Source organism: Pelophylax lessonae, assembly GCF_965119305.1.
Source record: "Pelophylax lessonae genome assembly, chromosome: 1".
In the NCBI taxonomy this organism is placed as follows: Eukaryota; Metazoa; Chordata; class Amphibia; order Anura; family Ranidae; genus Pelophylax; species Pelophylax lessonae.
In genome coordinates, this window is record NC_138768.1 from 473,486,880 (window position 1) to 473,505,560 (window position 18,681).

An 18,681-nucleotide genomic window follows, 5' to 3' on the forward strand; every position below is an offset into this window, starting at 1 on the left:
GGATCAGCGCTTGGCTCTGGCCACGATAAAGGGCCAGGTGTCTGCACTGGCTGTCTTTTTCCAGCACCCTGTGGCGTCTATTTCCTTGATTCGCACCTTCATTCAAGGTGTGTGGCATTTGGCTCCTCCCAGGAAGGAGCCTTTGCCTCCATGGGACTTGAACTTGGTTCTGTCCGTGTTTCTATGGGCTCCCTTTGAATATATCAGGGAGTTCTCTTTGCCTCTGCTGTCAAACAGGTCGTCTTTTTGGTGGCGATCACTTTGTCTCGCAGGGTGTCGGAGCTGGCGGCGTTGTCTTGCCGCTCCCCTTACTTGGTACTCCATGGGAAGCGGTGGTGTTGAGAACACCTCCGTCTTTTCTTCCCAAGGTGGTCCCTGAATCTCACCTTAATGGAGAAATTGTTCTGCCTTCGCTTTGCACGAAGCCTAAGCATCCGAAGTAGATTGCTTTGCATTCTTTGGATGTTGTTCAGGCGATCAGGGTTTACCTGTCGTCTACTGAATCCTTTCGTAAAACGGATTCCCTGTTTGTTCTTCCTGAGGGATCTCGGTAGGGCATGGCTGCATCCGCAGCAACTATTGCCAAATGGATCAGACAGACCATTGAACAGGCTTATGCTTTGAAGGAACGGGTTCCACCCTTCCCTGTTAAGGCGCACTCTACTAGTTATGTGAGTACGTCCTGGGCTTGTTGGCACAGGGCCTCGGTGGCCCAGGTGTGCAAGGCTGCGACTTGGTCGTCGGTGCACACTTTCTCATAATTCTACAAAGTAGACGTTCTGGCATCAGCTGATGCTTCCTTTGGCCTGCAAAGTTCTCAGTGCAAGAGTGCCATGGAGGACCTTTGGTTTTTTTATGGGTCCCTGGCTGTTGGTGTTTGCTGTTCTGGGTGGTTGCTCCTGTTGAGCATTGTTATTTTTCTGTTGCCCAGTGGGTTCCCTTACAGTGTTTGTAAGGTTCCTTTCTCTGATATGGGTACGGCGTTGCCTCTTCTACGGTTGCGTATCCCACCCCTCATGTCTATACTGCTTTGGGACATCCCAATAGTGATGACTTAGAGGAGGCGGCGACTGTCGGAGGACGTAAGAGAAAACAGGAATTTTTGTAAAATCTTACCTGTAAAATTCCTTTCTGAGTCCTCCGACAGTCGCCGCCCCCGCCCCTCTATGGGGTTCTTGTTACTTACTGCTATGCTACCAAAATGAGTTGGGAGTGGACACTGCAGGGGGGTATTGACCAGATGGGACAGCCCCCAGGGGTGTATACATGCAAATGCCTTTTTTTTTAACTAAGTCTATATGCCTAGCTACTCCTGCGGAGCAGATGACAATACCCAATAGTGATGACTTAGAGGAGGCGGCGACTGTCGGAGGACTCAGAGAAAGGAATTTTACAGGTAAGATTTTACAAAAATTCAGTTTTTCACCTCTGTCATGGCGGCTCAGGCTGTGGCGGATTGGACCAAGGTGCTGCGATGCACCCTCGTGGCTGATTCTGCTCCCCCCTACTACCGTGGCGATGGTGGACCAGATCCATCAAGGAGTCATGTATTTGTGCGATGCGGCCTTGAATGAGGCCCCATTAGCTGCGCGCCTGTCCAGTGTGGCGGTGATCAACCGTCGCTTGATATGGTTGAAAAGCTGGTCGGCTGACCAGACTTCAAGGAAAATGGTGGCTGACATCCTCTATGCGGGGTCTCGCCTTTTTGGGAATCCCTGGATGAATTGGTAAAAGGGTCACTGGGGGCAAGAGCACTCTGCTGCCCCAGAATCCTAAGGGCAAGTTTTTCCGTGGTAAGTGGGGCCCCTCCTTTAAACCAAATCAGGGTTCCTTTCGTGCCTTCAAGTCACAGTACAAGGGGAAACCCTTCAAGGGCCAGGGTGGCCAGAGAAAGCCCTGGGCGGGCAAACCTAAATCTGGCCAAGCTGGTGCGGCGGCCAAGTCCGCCTCTGCCTGATGGGGTGCCCTCACCCGTTTCAGGGGTGGGGGGACGTTTGCGTGGTTTCCTCCAACCTTGGCTGCTCCGAATTCCGGACAGGTGGGTTCAGGAAATAATTTGATCAGGTTACAAGATCGAATTCCTTTCGCGGCCGGCGGACAGATTCTTTCCTTCAAATCTTCATTTGACCCCAGGGCGGTTACAGGACCTGCATCAGGCGGTGCAAGATCTCCTTGCCCAGGGGGTGATCGTCCCGGTACCTCATCGGGGCAGGTTTCGGGGGTTTTACTCGAATCTGTTCACTGTGCCCAGAAAGGAGGGCAAGGTGCGTCCTATTCTGGACTTAAAAGCTCTGAACCGCTTTGTACGCGTTCGGAAGTTCCACATTGAATCGCTTCATTCGGTGGTAGCCTCCCTGAGTCCAGGTGAGTTCCTGGCCTCTATCAACCTGAAGGATGCGTATCTACACATCCCCATTTTCGAGGGTCATCAGAGGTACCTCAGATTCGCTATCGCGGAGGAACATTATCAGTTTGTGGCGTTACCTTCGGTCTCGCTTTGGCTCCAAGGGTGTTTACCAAAGTGCTGGCTCCCGTTCTGGGCCTGTTACGGGCACAGGGCATTGCGGTCTTGGGATATCTGGACAATCTCCTGTTAAGATTGAGCGCCAGCCAGAGCCTGCTGCACAATCTGTCCACTACAGTTCAGATGCTTCAGGAGTTCGGATGGACCATCAACATGCAGTAGTCGACCTTGTCTCCTTCGGTTCGTCTCCCATATTTGGGAATGGTTCTGGACTCTGCTCAAGCGAAAATGTTCCTGCCGGAGGACAAGCTCCGGACCCTACAGAACAAGGTCGGGGCCCTCAGGGAAAACGAATCCTCGTCACTCAGGACCTGTATGCGGTCCCTGGGGTTGATGGTGTCAGCCTTCGAGGCGATACTGTTTGCACAGTTTCACACAAGGTCTCTTCAAGCAGAGATCCTGGCCAGATGGGACAGGCTCCCTCAGTCCTTGGATCTGAGAGTGTCCCTGAGTCACCAAACCAGAATGGATCTTCTGTGGTGGCTTCAGTCCCCGGCTGTGGCGGACGGAAAATCCTTCCGGTCGTTACTGTGGACAGTACTTACACGGATACCAGCCTGTCGGGCTGGGGTGGAGTCCTGGGCAACCTGTCTGCCCAGGGCACTTGGTCGGTGGAGGAGTCCTCCCTCCCCATAAACATATTGGAATTGAGAGCGATCAGGCTGTGCCTGCTCCATTGGTCGGATCATCTTCAGGGCCGTCCTGTACGGGTGCAGATGGACAATGCCACTGCGGTGGCTTACATCAATCACCAAGGGGGCACCAGGAGTGCCCGGGCGGCCCAGGAAGTGACCAGTATTCTGACCAGTATTCTGTCTTGGGCCGAGACTCATGTCCCGGCAATATCAGCAGTTCACATTCCGGGTGTAGAGAATTGGCAGGCCGATTATCTGAGCCGCCGGACCAGGGGGAATGGTCCCTGCACCCGCAGGTGTTTCAAATGCTGTGTGCGAAGTGGGAATCCCCAGATGTGGATCTGTTCGCGTCTAGGCTAAACCACAAGGTGGAAAGGTTCGTGGCGAGAACGTGCGATCCTCTGGCAGATGCCTCGGATGCGCTGGTGGTGCCTTGGCATCAGTATCATCTGATATGCCTTTCTTCTAATTCAGTAGTTGTCCAGGTTCCTCCGCAGGTTGGCCTCGGAACCAACATTGGTGATTCTGGTGGCGCTGGACTGGCCACGCCGGTCCTGGTATGCGGACCTTGTTCACCTGGCCGAGAAGATCTACTATCTTAGGGACCGATCTTCCATCCTGCTTTACAGTCGCTGGCTTTAACAGCATGGCTGTTGAAAGCCAGGTCCTGAGAGACAGGGGTCTCTCCTCGGAGGTCATTCCTACCTTTGATCAAGGCTAGAAAAGCCTCGTCTGGTAAGATTTATTACCGTACATGGAAAGCTTATTTTGCCTGGTCGTGAGTCCAGGGGCTTCTCTCTTCGTTCATACTCGGTGGCGAGAGTGTTGGCTTTCCTTCAGTCTGGTGTGGACCAGCGCCTTGCGTTGGCCACGATTAAGGGCCAGGTATCTGCACTGGCTGTCCTTTTCCAGCGCCCCGTGGCGTCTGATTCCTTGATTCGCACCTTCATTCAAGGTGTGCGTCACTTGGCCCCCTCCTCGAAGGGAGCCCTTACCTCCATGGGACTTGAACTTGGTTCTGTCCATGTTACAACGTTCCCCGTTTGAAAATATCAGGGAAATCTCGTTAACTCTGCTGTCTAAAAAGGTTGCCTTTCTTGTGGCGATCACTTCTGCTCGCAGAGTGTCGGGAGTTAGCGGCCTTGTCTTGCCGCTCCCCTTACCTGGTGGTTCATAGGGATAAGGTGGTCTTGCGACCTAACCCGTCCTTTCTTCCAAAGGTGGTTTCTGATTTTCACCTTAATGAGGACATTGTTTTGCCTTCACTCAGGAGGTTGCTTTGCATTCCTTGGATGTTGTCAGAGCGATCAGGGTTTACCTGTCGTCGACTGAATCCTTTCGGAAATCGGATTCTCTTTGCCCTTCCTGAGGGACCTCGGAAAGGGTATGGCTGCGTCTGTGGCGACCATTTCAAAATGGATCAGACAGACAATTGTACAGGCCTATTCGATTAAGGAATGGGTACCGCCCTTCCCGATCAAGGCGCACTCTACCAGAGCGGTGAGTGTGTCCTGGGCCTTCCGACATCAGGCTTCGGTAGTCCAGGTGTGCAAGGCTGCGACTTGGTCGTCAGTGCACACCTTTTCCAAATTCTACAAAATTGATGTTCTGGCATCAGCTGATGCCTCCTTTGGCCGCAAAGTTTTGTGCGACAGGTACCGTAAAGGGACCCTAGTTTTGTTACGGGTCTCTGGCTGTTGGGGTTGTTTATCCTCTTGGTTATTTGCTTTCCTGGGTTGTTGCTCCTGTTGAGCTTTTTCTGTTACCCAGAAGGTTACCTTTCTGTTCACGCAAGGTTCCTTTCTCTGACGTGGGTACTGCGTTGCCTTTCTGACGGTTGCGTTTCACACCCCTCATGTCTGCACTGCTTTGGGACATCCCATTGGTGAAGACTGTATGAGTGGGCGGCGACTGTCGGAGGACGTAAGAGAAAACAGAATTTTTGTAAAATCTTACCGTAAAATTTCGGAGTCCTCCGACAGTTGCCGCCCCGCCCCTCTATTGGGGTTCTTATAGACTTAACTGCTTGCTACCAAACTGAGTTGGGATGGCTGATTGCAGGGGGGTATTGGACCAGTGGAACAGCCCCCATAGGTGTGTCTATGTAAATGCTTTGTTTTTAACAAGTCTTATGCCTAGTTACTCCTGTGGAGATGGAAGTCAATACCCCATTGGTGAAGACTGTATGAGTGGGCGGCGACTGTCAGGAATTTTACGGTAAGATTTTACAAAAATTCTGTTTTTTTGCTAGAAAATCACTTAAAACCCCAACTATATATATATATATATATATATATATATAGTACCTGTCACTACAGATTGCTATAATAGGGGATATTTAAATTCATTGTGATAACAATAAAAATGATTAAAAAAAAAAATGAAAGCGTTTCGGGTACCTGTATTTGGCTAGACTGCAAAAAAAGTCTCACACATGGGGTATCCCTCTACTCAGGACAAGCAGCAGAATGTATTTTGGGGTGTCCTTTCACATATACCCATGGCATGTGTTCGCAATATATCATTTAGTGACAACTTTGTGTAAAAAAAAAAAAAAAAATGTTCCCGAAATTGTGGCACAATATAAAATATTCAGCAAATGGCTTGGGGTGTCTACTTTCCAAAATTGAGTCTTTTGGTGGGGTTTTGTTGGGGTTTTGTGCTTTCTTGAAATTTCAGGACCTCCGAAACTGTGATGGGTAGTGAGGAGTAAAATCAAAAATTTACGCCATTAGAAAACATGAAGGCGGTGGTTGGATTTCAGGGTCCCGTACACAGCTAGGCTCCCAAAAAGTCTCACACATGTGGAATCCCTCTACTCAGGAGAAGCAGCAGAATGTACTTTGGAGTGTCATTCCACATATACCCGTGTTGTGTAAGAAATGTATCTTTTAGTGACAACTTTGTGTTTTATTAAAAAAAAAAAAAATGAATTTCTCTTACGTCTTCTGACAGTCGCCGCCCACTCGTCTTCACTATTGGGTATTGGCCTTCTCCGCAGGAGCACGCTAGGCAGTAATTTTGTTAATACAAACAAACTTTAACACACAATATCCTCCAGCCAGTAAACATCCAGCAAAGAACTAATCCAGTTCTTTGCTGCCTAGCGTCAGGAGTAGGCTAGGTTTTCCTTGCTGGGACCTAGTGTCTGTTTTTTCTTTCTGAAAAGTGATCTTTCTGAAAAGTGATGTGGTTTTTTTTTTTTTCTTCTTCTCACCTGCGCTAGTTAGTCAGAATTTGGAGAACTACAAGCGTCAGCAGAACTGCGCCTCGCACTGGTTAATATAGAACCTTATGGAGTCCCAGTCTGCCATCGAGCGTCGCAGGCTTTTGATATGCCCAGGCCTCACAACGACAACTTGAACGCCCGGGTGTTGCTAGCATCCTTCTTGGCTGACGGCACCCCCACCTGGGGTGGGAGGTCTCCCGTGTCGAGCGGTGTCCACATTCGCTGGATGGTAAGTACTATTGCCCCTCTGTCGCTGGGAACAGGTATTGAGTGGGCCCACTCTGGGGATGGCGGGACATGTACAGTTTGCTGTAATCTCCCCCTCATGGCCGTGGGATGGCCCCCTGTTTCTTACCTTCCCTGCCCCTGTGGGGGCGCTCCTGCGGTGCGGACTGCCATGCGGGGGGGGGGTGTGGGGGCTTCCTTCTCCCCCGGGGTGCTCTGTGCAGATCTTGGTGGTTGCCAGTGCGGGCGCTTGCTGCGGCGTTTGGCGCGGTTCACCCGGCCACCATTTTGGGTGAGGGCTGGCTGTTTTGGCCTCAGAGTGAGGGCAGCGCCCATTTTCTATCATCATTGTTGGTGCCGATGGGGCGCCATCTTTAGTATGGGTGGATGTCCTGTTCTGGGCAGCGGCCATTTTCTAAGTGCTTTTCCTCCATTGACTTCTATCAGGCACCATTTTTTTTTTTTTTTTTTTTGTGGCTCAGGGCTGGCTTTTGCCTCTAGGGGCGTGAGGTCACTTCCTCCTTTTACATCAGCCTTCTCAGCAGCGTGGCAAGTATAGGGACACTGGGGGGGGATTTTACGTTTTTTTTCTCTGGCTATATCCCTGCACTGTTTTTTAAGGGTGGCTTTAGTTAGGGGAAAGGGTCTCTACCTGTAGTGCAGTTTGCGATAGGGGTCCATGGGAACTGCCGTTTTTTTAAAGGGCCAGTGTCATTATTTTTGCACTTTGCTAAATATGGAGTCCCAGGATGGCAAATTCCCCACAAACCTAGTTGGTGGTTCAGGTACCCCTGATTCCACTTCTTTAGCTATAGATCTATATCTGTGTGTATAGATCTATATCTGTGTGTGTGTGTGTGTGTGTGTGTGTGTGTAAATATGATCTAGTGCACAGGTGCCGCCCTGGGGGTGGGGTGGACCTGAAGAGGGTAATAAAGCTGATAATTGTATAGGGCATACTCGGTGTGGTGCTTGTCTCATTATTCTGCCTCTTTATTGGATAAAAACTTTATTACTTCCTGCAGACCTGTTTTCAGTCTCTAACTGAAAAGTTAAATGAGGGAATCTTGCAATACATTCGATTCACATGTATCCTAGAATAAGATCTCTACCCTTGGATAAGCACACTTGATGGGATTTAGGCAAACTAATTTTGACAGTTTTTGGCTTTTTTTGGGGGGGCTGCTTTGTGTTATATTAAAGCTGCACAAAAAAGTGAAACTCTCTACTGAAAACATTGTCCCCTTAAATTGTACTCGAAAGGCTTACCACTTGCTGACTGCCGCAAGTACATATACTGCGGCGGTCAGCCCCCCCCCCCCCTGGGCAAAGTTGCGTATCGGTACGTCACTCGCCCGCTCGTTCACTGCCAACCCAGCGCGAGTGACCAGCGGCTCTGATGTCCGCCGGCCACTCGCGATCTCCCGCTGGAGAGGGAGAAAGGCAGGCGGCTGATGTAAACAAAGCCGCCTGTCATTCTCCCTGGTGTAACTGCAGAGATCATACTATCCTGCTATGTAGGATCATATGTTTCTGTGGTTACATCAAAAGCCACGCCCCGAGGGACACACTTAACCCCTGGATGTCTAATAAAGTTGACCCCTTCCCTGCCAGTGTAATTTTTACAGTAACAGTGTATATGTATAGCACTGATGTAATGTCACTGGTACCCCCAAAAGTGTCAAATGTCAGTCAAGGGTCCAATCTGTCTGCGGCAAAGTCGCAGTCCTGCAAAAAAAATCGCAGATCACCGCCCTTACTTGTTAAAAATAAATAAAAATGACAAATCTTTCCCTTTAGTAAACGCAATAACTTTTGCACAAACCAATCAAAATACGCTTTTTGCGATACTTTTGGTGGAAAAAAAAAATGAAGCAGAAAACAAGTTGGCCTAAAATGTGAAAACCTTTTTTGATTTTTACTTTTTTTTTTTTTTTGGGGGGGGGAGGGGGGAATTTCATATAAAAACATTGAAAAATATTGTGTTTTTTTTTAAATTGGTGCTCTTTTTTTAGTGCAAAAAGTAAAAATCGCACAGGTGATCAAATACCACCAAAAGAAAGCTCTGTTTGTGGGGAAAAAAAGAACATCAATTTAATTTGTGTACAGCGTCGCACGACCGCGCAATTGTCCGTTAAACTCATGCAGTGCCAAATCGCAAAATAGGCCCTGGTCTTTGAGCAGCCAAATCCTCCGGGGCTTAAAACGGAGTTCCACCCTGGGAAAAGTTTAATAAAAATACCCCCTGGACAGTCAGTGCTAGTGCATTCCACAATGGCTAGCCTCTGATCTGTCCCGGGTTGCACTTACCTTTTTTTTAGAAGAAATACTTAACTTGAAAATGTATTGTCCAGCGCTGCCATCTCAGGTGTGGGCAGCTTGAAGTCAGCGCGATCCTCTTCCGTCTTCATCGGTCCCACGATGCACTGCACCGGCCCCGCTGTCACTTCCGGTGCCGCAGCGTCATCCCTGCACAGCTTCTGGGCATACCCAGAAGCTGTTTAGCAAGGTATGACGGCGCCTGAACCGGAACTGACGTCTGGGCCGGTGCAGGCGCATTGAATCCTGGGAGCAATGACGTTCAGCTCCCAGGAATCATTGCAAGCCAGGAAGTGACGAATCGCCGTGGCCGCCGAGGGGAGGAAGAGGAAGTAAGGTAAGTATATTTTCTTCTAAACAAGGTTAGTAAAAAAGAAGAAAAATTGTGATTATCCATTTGTTTTTCAGGTGACCCGGACCAAGAAGATGGAGGTAAGTATAATTTTAGGGTGGAACTCCGCTTTAAGTGGTTAAAATACCATTCATGTTAAATTGTGCTTTTATAAAGAAAATCCTTCAGTGCCCTTCCTTCTCATTGTAGGGATTAGAAGGCACTTACCAGCAGAGGGCAGATCATCTTCACCAACTCCTTAGTGAAAGTGAAGGCAAGGTGAGGTGTTTAGTAAGATCATAAAATTTGGCAATTATTGTGCATTAGTGACTTGTCTATTTTGGCTTTATCATTTCTCTGCTCTCACCTCAGAATCTTTCAGGTCTTGTTGAGCAGCTTCGAGCGCGAACAGCAGAACTGGACGAGGAACGGAGTGTGGTGCGAAAGATAAACAAAGATCTCTTTGACTTTTCAGCTAGCATTATCCCCAAACCATGAAGCTTGGTGCAAAACCTACACTAAAATGTATAGTTTTAGTAAACCATTAGTTCGTATCAAAATAGATGTCATGCTTTAGACTAGCTGTACGAAGTGGTTCTGTGATCAGAGGTGCAAGTTCATCGGTTTCAAATTGGATAATGGGACAAAAGTCAATTTGCCAAGATTGTTTTGGTTACTGGTCACTGAAATTTGTGCATATAGCAGAATCTTTAGCTTGTTTATCTGTCAAGTAGCCTCATGAGTTTAGCAGCAACAATATAAATGTCTCAGTTGATAGTGTCTATTTCATAAAAAAACGCAATGTACAGAAACCAAAAGCAACCAATGAGGACTGGCACACCAATTAATTTTAAATGGCACCCCAGTGCTTCTGCAGAGCACACCAATGCATTGAAGTGCACTGTGAAAAAATAAATAAAACCACAAGCCTAAAAATGTGAGTTGCAGCACGTCACCCAAACAAAACCAGGTGTGAACAGAGCGAAAGAACTCCTCATATACTGATCTGACTATAACTGGATTAAAACCTGTTTGGTTCCTACTAGTCAATGCTCATGTGATATCATCGTTACTCTTTACACTGCCTGGCAAAACAAAGTTTTGTAGTATAATGTACTCTGTTCATTTTACATTAATTTGTATTCTTAGTAAAAGGCATTGAGCAATGGATGTGCCAGTGTTCCATCAGAAAACCCTACTCCGTCAAATGCCAACCCTCGTCGCTTCCGGGGCTAGTTTGTCATTCATCAGCTGTTGCCATGTCCCAGTGCGCATGCCCAGTCAGAAAATGATCTTGGCTCCAGGAAAATTAATAAAACTACTCATCAAAATTCCCTACCCTCATCACTTCCACAGTGTGTGCAATGCCTGTACATCCCAATACACCCCTTTACGTATACACAGTCATAACAATGGAGGACTGTTGTCGGATAGATAAGATAGGATAGAGAGTTGAGTTATTCTATATATAAGACGTGGATAAAAAGGCGCTGGTAATCTTTTATATTACTGGAAAAACTTATTCAAGGTATCACGTGTATTAAATTAAATATTGATATATTTAAAAAATATTTTTTAATGCTGAGTAAAATAGTGCAGTTCGTGATTATAAAAATTGTTTAAAGGTGCATCAATCTATAATAGCAAATATTAATTATCATAAATATATATGTTACATAAATAAATATATAAAAATATTAATCAGTGCAACAAGCAAACAAAGTGCTAAATAGTGCGTGCATAAATTAAACCACATCAAATACAATTGAAAATGGTCGTGCTCTCCAGTAAAGTGCTCCAAAAAATATATAGCAAGTGTCTCTGGAAAAAACTGAGCAATTCGTGCAATAGGATTGTGCTTCTATATTCTTATTCTTAAAGTGCTTCAGGTGGTAGGGTGTGACACACGTGGCCTCTTACCAGCTTCCCATGAGTCGCAATGACCCCAGTTTTTCCAGTAATATAAAAGATTACCAGCGCCTTTTTATCCACGTCTTATATCTTTATATTGTTTTTTACAATTAAAAGGGCAGCAGGTTTGCTTATATCTTTTTAAAGGGCCAGGCGCCTTCTTATAATTGTATTGAGTTATTCTATAGATAGTAGAGTTGAGTTATTCTGAGTTATTCTATCTATCTGAAAGGGATAGAGGATCAGAATAACCAGGTTGGTGAAATGTCTTTCTAAACTGTTATTAAATAACACAGGCAGGTCACATCTGTCCCTGGGATTGCACATTGAGGGAACAGCAATACACTAAGTGCCGGTTCACACTATTGCGATGGCAGACATCACATGTGATTCGGAGCGCACTGCTCCTAAAATCACATGTGATGTCTGTGCGGTGTGAATTCAGCTATACAGTTTGTATGGCTGAATTTGCACTGCAATCGCAGTAAACTTGCACAGGACCCTTTTTTTTTGATCTGCAGCAGAATCGGATCGCATGGTGGTTCACGCCAGTGCGATCAGATTCCTGTGCGAACTGTCAGATCGCACTGATATGTGATCTGATCTAGGGGTGACGTTAACTTTGAATTGACACCCGCAGCGTATCGCCTATGGCAGTGTGAACTGTGGGAGGGGATTGCCTTCCCTTTGGGAGCCGCCTTCTCTGCTTGGCCCGGGGATCTGCATGTACTTGTGATCAAAGCTGATAACGATATTTCCTCCAGCGATTACTCCCCTTTGTTTGGGAGGCACTTTCTCTGCTTGGCCCCACTATTGGGGTTCGCGGAGGTGACAGATCTTGGCCTGTTTCCACTATTGGGGGTGGCGGAGGTGACCGATCTCAGCTTGTTCCCGCTCTAGAAGATGGAGGTGGTGGTGACACAACCTGTGGAGGCTTGGATTTGCATCGGGATGACACGAAACTGACTCTGTCCAGGTTCCTATTTAAGTAAAATGACCACTGTGCAGGATCAGGCTGCGTGCTTGCGTCTACCAGGGCGGGTGTACTGCCGACAGATGGATAGATGGACTAAGATAAGACATAGATAGACTAAGATAAGAGATGGGATATTAGTAATATAAATGGGATAATTTAAAAAAATGGAGAGCTGTTCACATATATGTTTCTGTAGCACAAAAGCACTACCCCCCCCCCCCCCTTTGTATTTAGCGGATATTTTGAAAGGTTTAACTTATGGTTGGTCTGGTATATGTTACCTTGTGTAAAGATTTTGTTTATGTTTTTTAGCCTGTGCATTTTACATTCTCACAATGACCAATAAAACAAATTTTACAGATTTTAGGCTCCATGCACACAGGGAGTCATAAAAACTAGCTCCAAAGCTGTTTCTTGACGCCGGGAAAAAGCAGCTGTAAAAATGTGCTTTCAGTAGCTTTTTCCATTAGCATTATTGCACGTTTGGCCATAGTAGCTGTTAGCAGCGTTTTTCTGCCTCCATACCCTATGGGAGCCTATTGATTTGAATGGAAGTCGGGATGATCCGACTTGCGCTGTGCAGAGATGTATAGTAACTAAGTAGAACTTCTTCACTACTGTACTTAAGTACCGAAAGGCAGTATTCCTAGAGTAGGATTTTTTTTTCTCCTACTTCCACTTTTACTTCACTACATTTTTTTCAAGAAATTCAGTACTTCTACTTTTTTTTTTTTTTTTTTTGTGCTGCATAGTTACTCGTTACAATTATAAAAATTACCACTGCCAGAACAGTAGATGGCAGGTTTCATGAAGTTCAAAACGTGTATTATCAGCGCATACGAAAATAAAAGCTACTGTATGAATATATAAAAGCTGCATTTGAAATAAACAATATGATGTTCAAACTTTTGACTTCTTTCTTTAATAACTACATAACACAGTACTTGTACTTTTACTTTCAGTACTTGAGTAGCATTTTTTTTTCAAAACTACTGGTACTTTTACTTTCAGTACTTAAGTATTGCAAGTAGATTTTTTAAAAAATTTGCTACTGAAGTACAAAAAATACTTCTACTCAAGTCACTTTTTGATCGAGCACTTCCACTTCTACTCAAGTCACTTTTTGATCGAGCACTTGTACTTTTTACTCAAGTATGGGTTTTGAATACTTTATACAACTCTGGCGCTGTGAGAATCTTGAGGGGGAACTCCATGCCAAAATAGGGGAAAAAAACAGCGTGGGGTTCCCCCCCCCAGGTTCCAAACCAGGCCCTTCAGGTCTAGTATGGAATTTGAGGGTAGAAAAAACGGTGTGGGTTACCCCACCCCAAAATCCATACCAGACCCTTATCCGAGCATGCAGACCAGGAAAGAGGAGGGGATAAGCGAGCGGCCCCACCCCCCCCCTGGACCATACCAGGCCACGCCCTCAACATTAGGGGGGTGTGAGTGCTTTGGGGCAGCGGGGGCTCTGCACCCCCACCTCAAAGCACCTTGCCCCCATGTTGATGAGGACAAGGGCCTCATCCACACAACCCTGGCCTGGCCGGTGGTTGTGGGGGTCTGCGGGCAGGGGGCTCATCGGAATCTGGAAGCCCCCTTTAACAAGGGGGCCCCCCAGATCCCGGACCCCCTCCCTATGTGAATGGGTAGGGGTACACTGTACCCCTACCCATTCACCCCATCAAAGGCAGTGTGTGTGTAATAACGACAGGAGACGTTTTGAAAAGTTTATTAAAAATCTTCATCCGGTCGTCTCTGCCCCTCCGCTCTTCTGCCCCCTCCGGTGATTATGCCGGTCTCTGCAGCTTGTTATATAGCCATTAGGCGCGTGGCCTCTTGGCGAGGCCCCACCCCCTTATGTCACCGCCGACATCGGTGACATGGACGGGGCCTCTCAGTGATGTCACCGAGAGGCCCCACCCCTAATGACTATATAATAAGCTGCAGAGACCGGCATAATCACCGGGGACAGCTTCGGAGGAGGACCGGAGGAAGAACACCAGAGGAGGCAGAAGAGCGGCGAGGAGAAGACCGGATGAAGATTTTTAATAAACTTTTCAAAACGTCTCCTGTCGTTTACACACACTGCTTTTTATGGGGTGAATGGGTAGGGGTACAGTGTACCCCATACCCATTCACATAGGGAGGGGGTCCGGGATCTGGGGGGGCCCCCTTGTTAAAGAGGGGCTTCCAGATTCCGATGAGCCCGCAGACCCCCCACAACCACCGGCCAGGGTTGTGGGGATAAGGCCCTTGTCCTCATCAACATGGGGGCAAGGTGCTTTGAGGTGGGGGATGCAGAGCCCCCCCTGCCCCAAAGCAACCCACACCCCCCCATGTTGAGGGCGTGTCGCCTGGTATGGTCTAGGGGGGGTGGGGCCGCTCACTCGTCCCCTTTCCTGGCCTGCCGGGCTGCATGCTCGGATAAGGGTCTGGTATGGAATTTGGGGGGGGGACCCCACGCTGTTTTTCGGCGTGGGGCTACCCTCAAATTCCATATGAGACCCCAAGGGCCTGGTTTGGAACCTGGGGGGGACCCCCCACGCCGGTTTCCCCAGTTTGGCGTGAAGTTCCCCCTCAAGATTCTCACAGCGCAAGTCGGATCATTGCGGTGTGACTTCCATTCAAATCAATAGGCTCCCATAGGGAACCATTGATTTTGAATGGAAGAAAAAAAACGTATAACGTGGCTTATATGTGTTAAGCAACGTTATTCAGCCTTTAGCATCGTCAGACATTTTACAGCTTGACGCTGCAGCTCCAGAACGCACAGTTCCTGGGTTTTTTTGGAGCTGTAAAACGCCTATGCCACTTGGAGCTCCTAAAAGCTCTATGTGTGCATGAGGCCATAGAATAACATGGATGGGTGTTCTGCAGCTGAAAAAAAAACGTCTGACGCTGCTAACAGCAGCTCCAAAAATGTCCAGTGTGCATGAGGCCTAATGCCTCGTACACACGTACCGATCGTCGGCCGACCGATCGACCGTCTTTTGTCCCCGGGCTGTCGTGTCCGCTGAAAAGTGCAAAAGACTGCACACAAATTTTGTCCGCCGACTGCAGAAGTGATGTCATGTGATGGTTAACTTTCCCTGTGTTTTTTTTCTTTTCTGAGCATGCCCAGTCTTGCAAATCTGCTGTCTGTCGGCCGAATTCTGTATTGACTGGCGAACAATCGGCCGCTCTGGTGTCGGCATACAAAAATTTTAATGCTTGCACAACAGATTCTTTTCGGCTGAAAGTGCGCTGTCGGCTGTCGGAGGCATCATACTAACAAGCCGAAAATCGGCCGATCATTCGGCGGCCGAATCTTTTCGGCCGACAATCTGCACGTGTGTACGGGGCATTACAGTTCAAACTTCGTCTTTAAATCTGGTTCCAAGCTTACCAAACAATACATTTTATTACTAGTCTGTATATACTCCTAGGGCCTTTTTTTTTTTCAGTGCTGTGATAGTTTGGCTGATATTACTCGGACCTGCAACACTAAACTGAAATAAATTTTATATCAGTTTGTTGAGGAAAAAAAAATCTAATTTCTTCATACATTTTGGCCAAAATGTATTCTGCTACTAAAATAAGATTCAAACTGCGCCAACATTCAAAAGACAAAAGCTGCTAGCACATCAACTGATGTAAAGTTGTCCAAACAAAAAATGCAAGAAATATTATATAATGGTGAGTCCCAAGTGTTCAAAAGTTATACCATCCAAATTTATATAGGTGATCATAGATGAAGAGGAGTCCCCACACCACCGGAATAGAAATTGAATGCACTCCCCAGAGGTTATAGACCCAAAATACTGTACAGCAAATGGGTCACTTAAGCTAGATATTAACAATGGGTCTCCCAATCTGTCTGAACATCCGGTGATACAGCCATTGTTTGGGAGACCCATGGTTAATATCTAGCTTAAGTGACCCATTTGCTGTACAGTATTTTGGGTCCATAACCTCTGGGGAGTGCATTCAATTTTTATTCCTGTGGTGTGGGGACTCCTCTTCATCTATGATCACATAAGTTTGGATGGTTTAACTTTTGAACACTTGGGACTCCCCATTATATAATATTTCTTCACTTATCGTATATCAGTTTTTCACTGCACTGCATTTTCTTTTTAGCGCTGCACTTTATTTTTATATATTCTGCTACATGTCTTTCCCTATAATTCTGGCAGTTAATGGGCACAAATCAGTACCGTAAGCGATTGTGAGGTTTTTGAGCTGAAAAAAAACGAAGGACAAGTTTGGAAGTTTTCTGCCGAAATGAAGGATAAATTGAAAGGTTAATGTGTTTCTCATCCAAACTGTTTGCACTATGTATATGGGAAAAAACGAACAAAAAATGGATTAATTTGTCTATTGAACGATTTATCAGTCATTACTTGATGGCACGATCGTTTACTCTCACGGCCGAGTGTTCGTTTTTCTAAAAGGAGTTCAAACGATTTTTCGTATAGTGTATGGCCAGCATAAGTGCATTTTTTATTTATTTATTTATTTTCACAATTTAATTTTCTCACCTCACCTTCCAGGACAGCCAACGCATGAGAGATGATAGGCTCCTCCCTACAGGAAACACAATCCATTTACAATTTGTTAAAAGGCCCCACCCTTCCCCTTGTCCCTCAGTTTAGATTGTGTTTCTTCCTACAGCTAAACGTTTTTTTTTTATTTTTACTGACTTGAAGTCATGGAAGTCTTGACAGTCCTCCTGTGAGCCAGGTTCAGGAATGCTGGTGAGAGCTGCACTCTACCTGCTGCCTCCTTAGGCTTCTCACAGGTTGCCTCCATTTTTGCACAAGCCGTCGGTCACCAGGGTGCCCTCTAGGCTTGTCTCCGGCTCCAGCAGGTCTCCATGGCTAGGATTTTGAAAAGCCCGCCGGATGGGCGTCTCAAGCCTCGCTCTGAAACCGGAACTCCTGGTGTAACATCAGGGCGGAGCATGCGCAGCACCACACGGAAGAGAAGAAGCAATTTGGAGGAGACGCTGGACCCGTTTGCTAGCGGGAAGGCAGACTCCCAGGCACCAGGAGCCTGGACAGCTGCAGGGGAAATGAAGCCCATTACAACCCACCTCCCAGGGAAGGAGGAGGGAAGGCCGAATAAGATAGTAGAAACCCGCCGTATGGAGGAACTGACTGCAACATTGAAAAACACAGAAGATCTCACAAGGGACCGCTGGCGGCCTTGGGTGCATTTCACATGTACGGACGCGTACTTGCAGGCCATTGGCTAGGCTGTGGCGGACTGTTGGGCCTTTGCCGGGTAAGTGCTTTGGTGTCCACGTCCCGGCCCTCTCCTTCCTTTCCCCTCCTTTTCCTCCCTGTTCCTTCATCTTGTAACTTCTGTCCTTTCCTCCCCCTTCTTCCCCTCTCGTGTCTCCCCACCTCCCCCTTTGTTCTCACGTTGCTGTTTATTCGTTGCCAGATGTGTTACCTGTCAATCACTGCTGTATCAGGACTCGCCTCTCTTAGGCGATGTGTGAGGTGCCCACGGTTAGGGGATGGCGACACGTCTTCGCGCCTCCCCTCCCCTGGCATACATATGCACCGAGTGCACCTTCCTTTGCTGTATTCCTGAAAATTGTTCTTATACGGCACCTGCATAGGTCTGTACACAGTCACTGCGTGTTTGTCATCACCATGTTCACTCTCGTGCCTGACTGCTGATGTATTTGACTGTTGACTTTTTCTGTTGACTGGAGTGATTTTGTTATTGTTCTCCTACTGCCTTTGTGTACGGTGCTGTGTTCTCAATAAAGAAATAAAAAAAAAAAAAAATTAAGGGGGATCCCATAAACAGTGCAAACAAACCAGCTTTTGCAACACACTATCCGCCTATTTTCAACCTTAGTTCCCACACTTACCGAAGCAGAATTGTCTATAGACAGAATCCACAGACTCCCCAAACCAAGCTTTTTGGCATCAGACATCCCTAGAGATGTCCTCTTGAGAGTGCATTTTTTCCAAACAAAGGAAAAAATTATCTCAGCGTTAAGGCAGAAGAGTGACCTCCCAAGCGACTTCCAAGGCTTTCTACCTGATCTTTCTAAGCACACTCTGCTAAAGAGAAAAAAACCTCGCCACCATCACCAAGGCTCTGAGGAACCATAGGATTCTTCATAAATGGAAATACCTTGCCCTACTGAGCATTACACATAATGGTTCCACAACTAACATTTCCACAATGGAAGAAGGTATTTCCTTGCTTAGGGTATTCTCCCACCCACAGAATTCCCACCGACTCACATCCCTCTCCAAGATGGATGGCAAGTTATTTCTAGGAAAAGGTCCTCTAACAAACAGAAAAATAATGGAGGAAACCAACCTACTCGTAGCCACTAATACGGTCCCAGGCCACAGGATTGGACTCTATCCAAATGGCCCCTGATCTTTCCACCTCATTAACTGTTTCAGTTAACCCCGGACCCCTGCATAGGTCCTTTTTTTTATGCACCCCCAGTTTACTCCACTATTGTCAACTTCATACATATTTTTGAGACCCATATGGTACCAGCTGAACATAATT

The 18,681-nt window shown here is 46.9% G+C and overlaps 1 long non-coding RNA gene across 2 annotated transcripts in view; it reads left to right on the forward strand.

The window, feature by feature from the left end:
* The first annotated feature begins 9,470 nt into the window (after positions 1-9,470).
* Positions 9,471-18,681, forward strand: part of LOC309556606 — a 247,410-nt gene continuing 238,199 nt past the window's right edge. Inside the window, exons 1-2 of one of the 2 annotated variants that reach the window (XR_014225322.1) lie at positions 9,471-9,542; positions 9,636-9,793. This is a non-coding gene — a long non-coding RNA (uncharacterized lncRNA). Of the gene's footprint in view, positions 9,543-9,635; positions 9,800-18,681 lie in introns of both variants that reach the window. The other variant, XR_014225323.1, reaches the window with a different exon arrangement.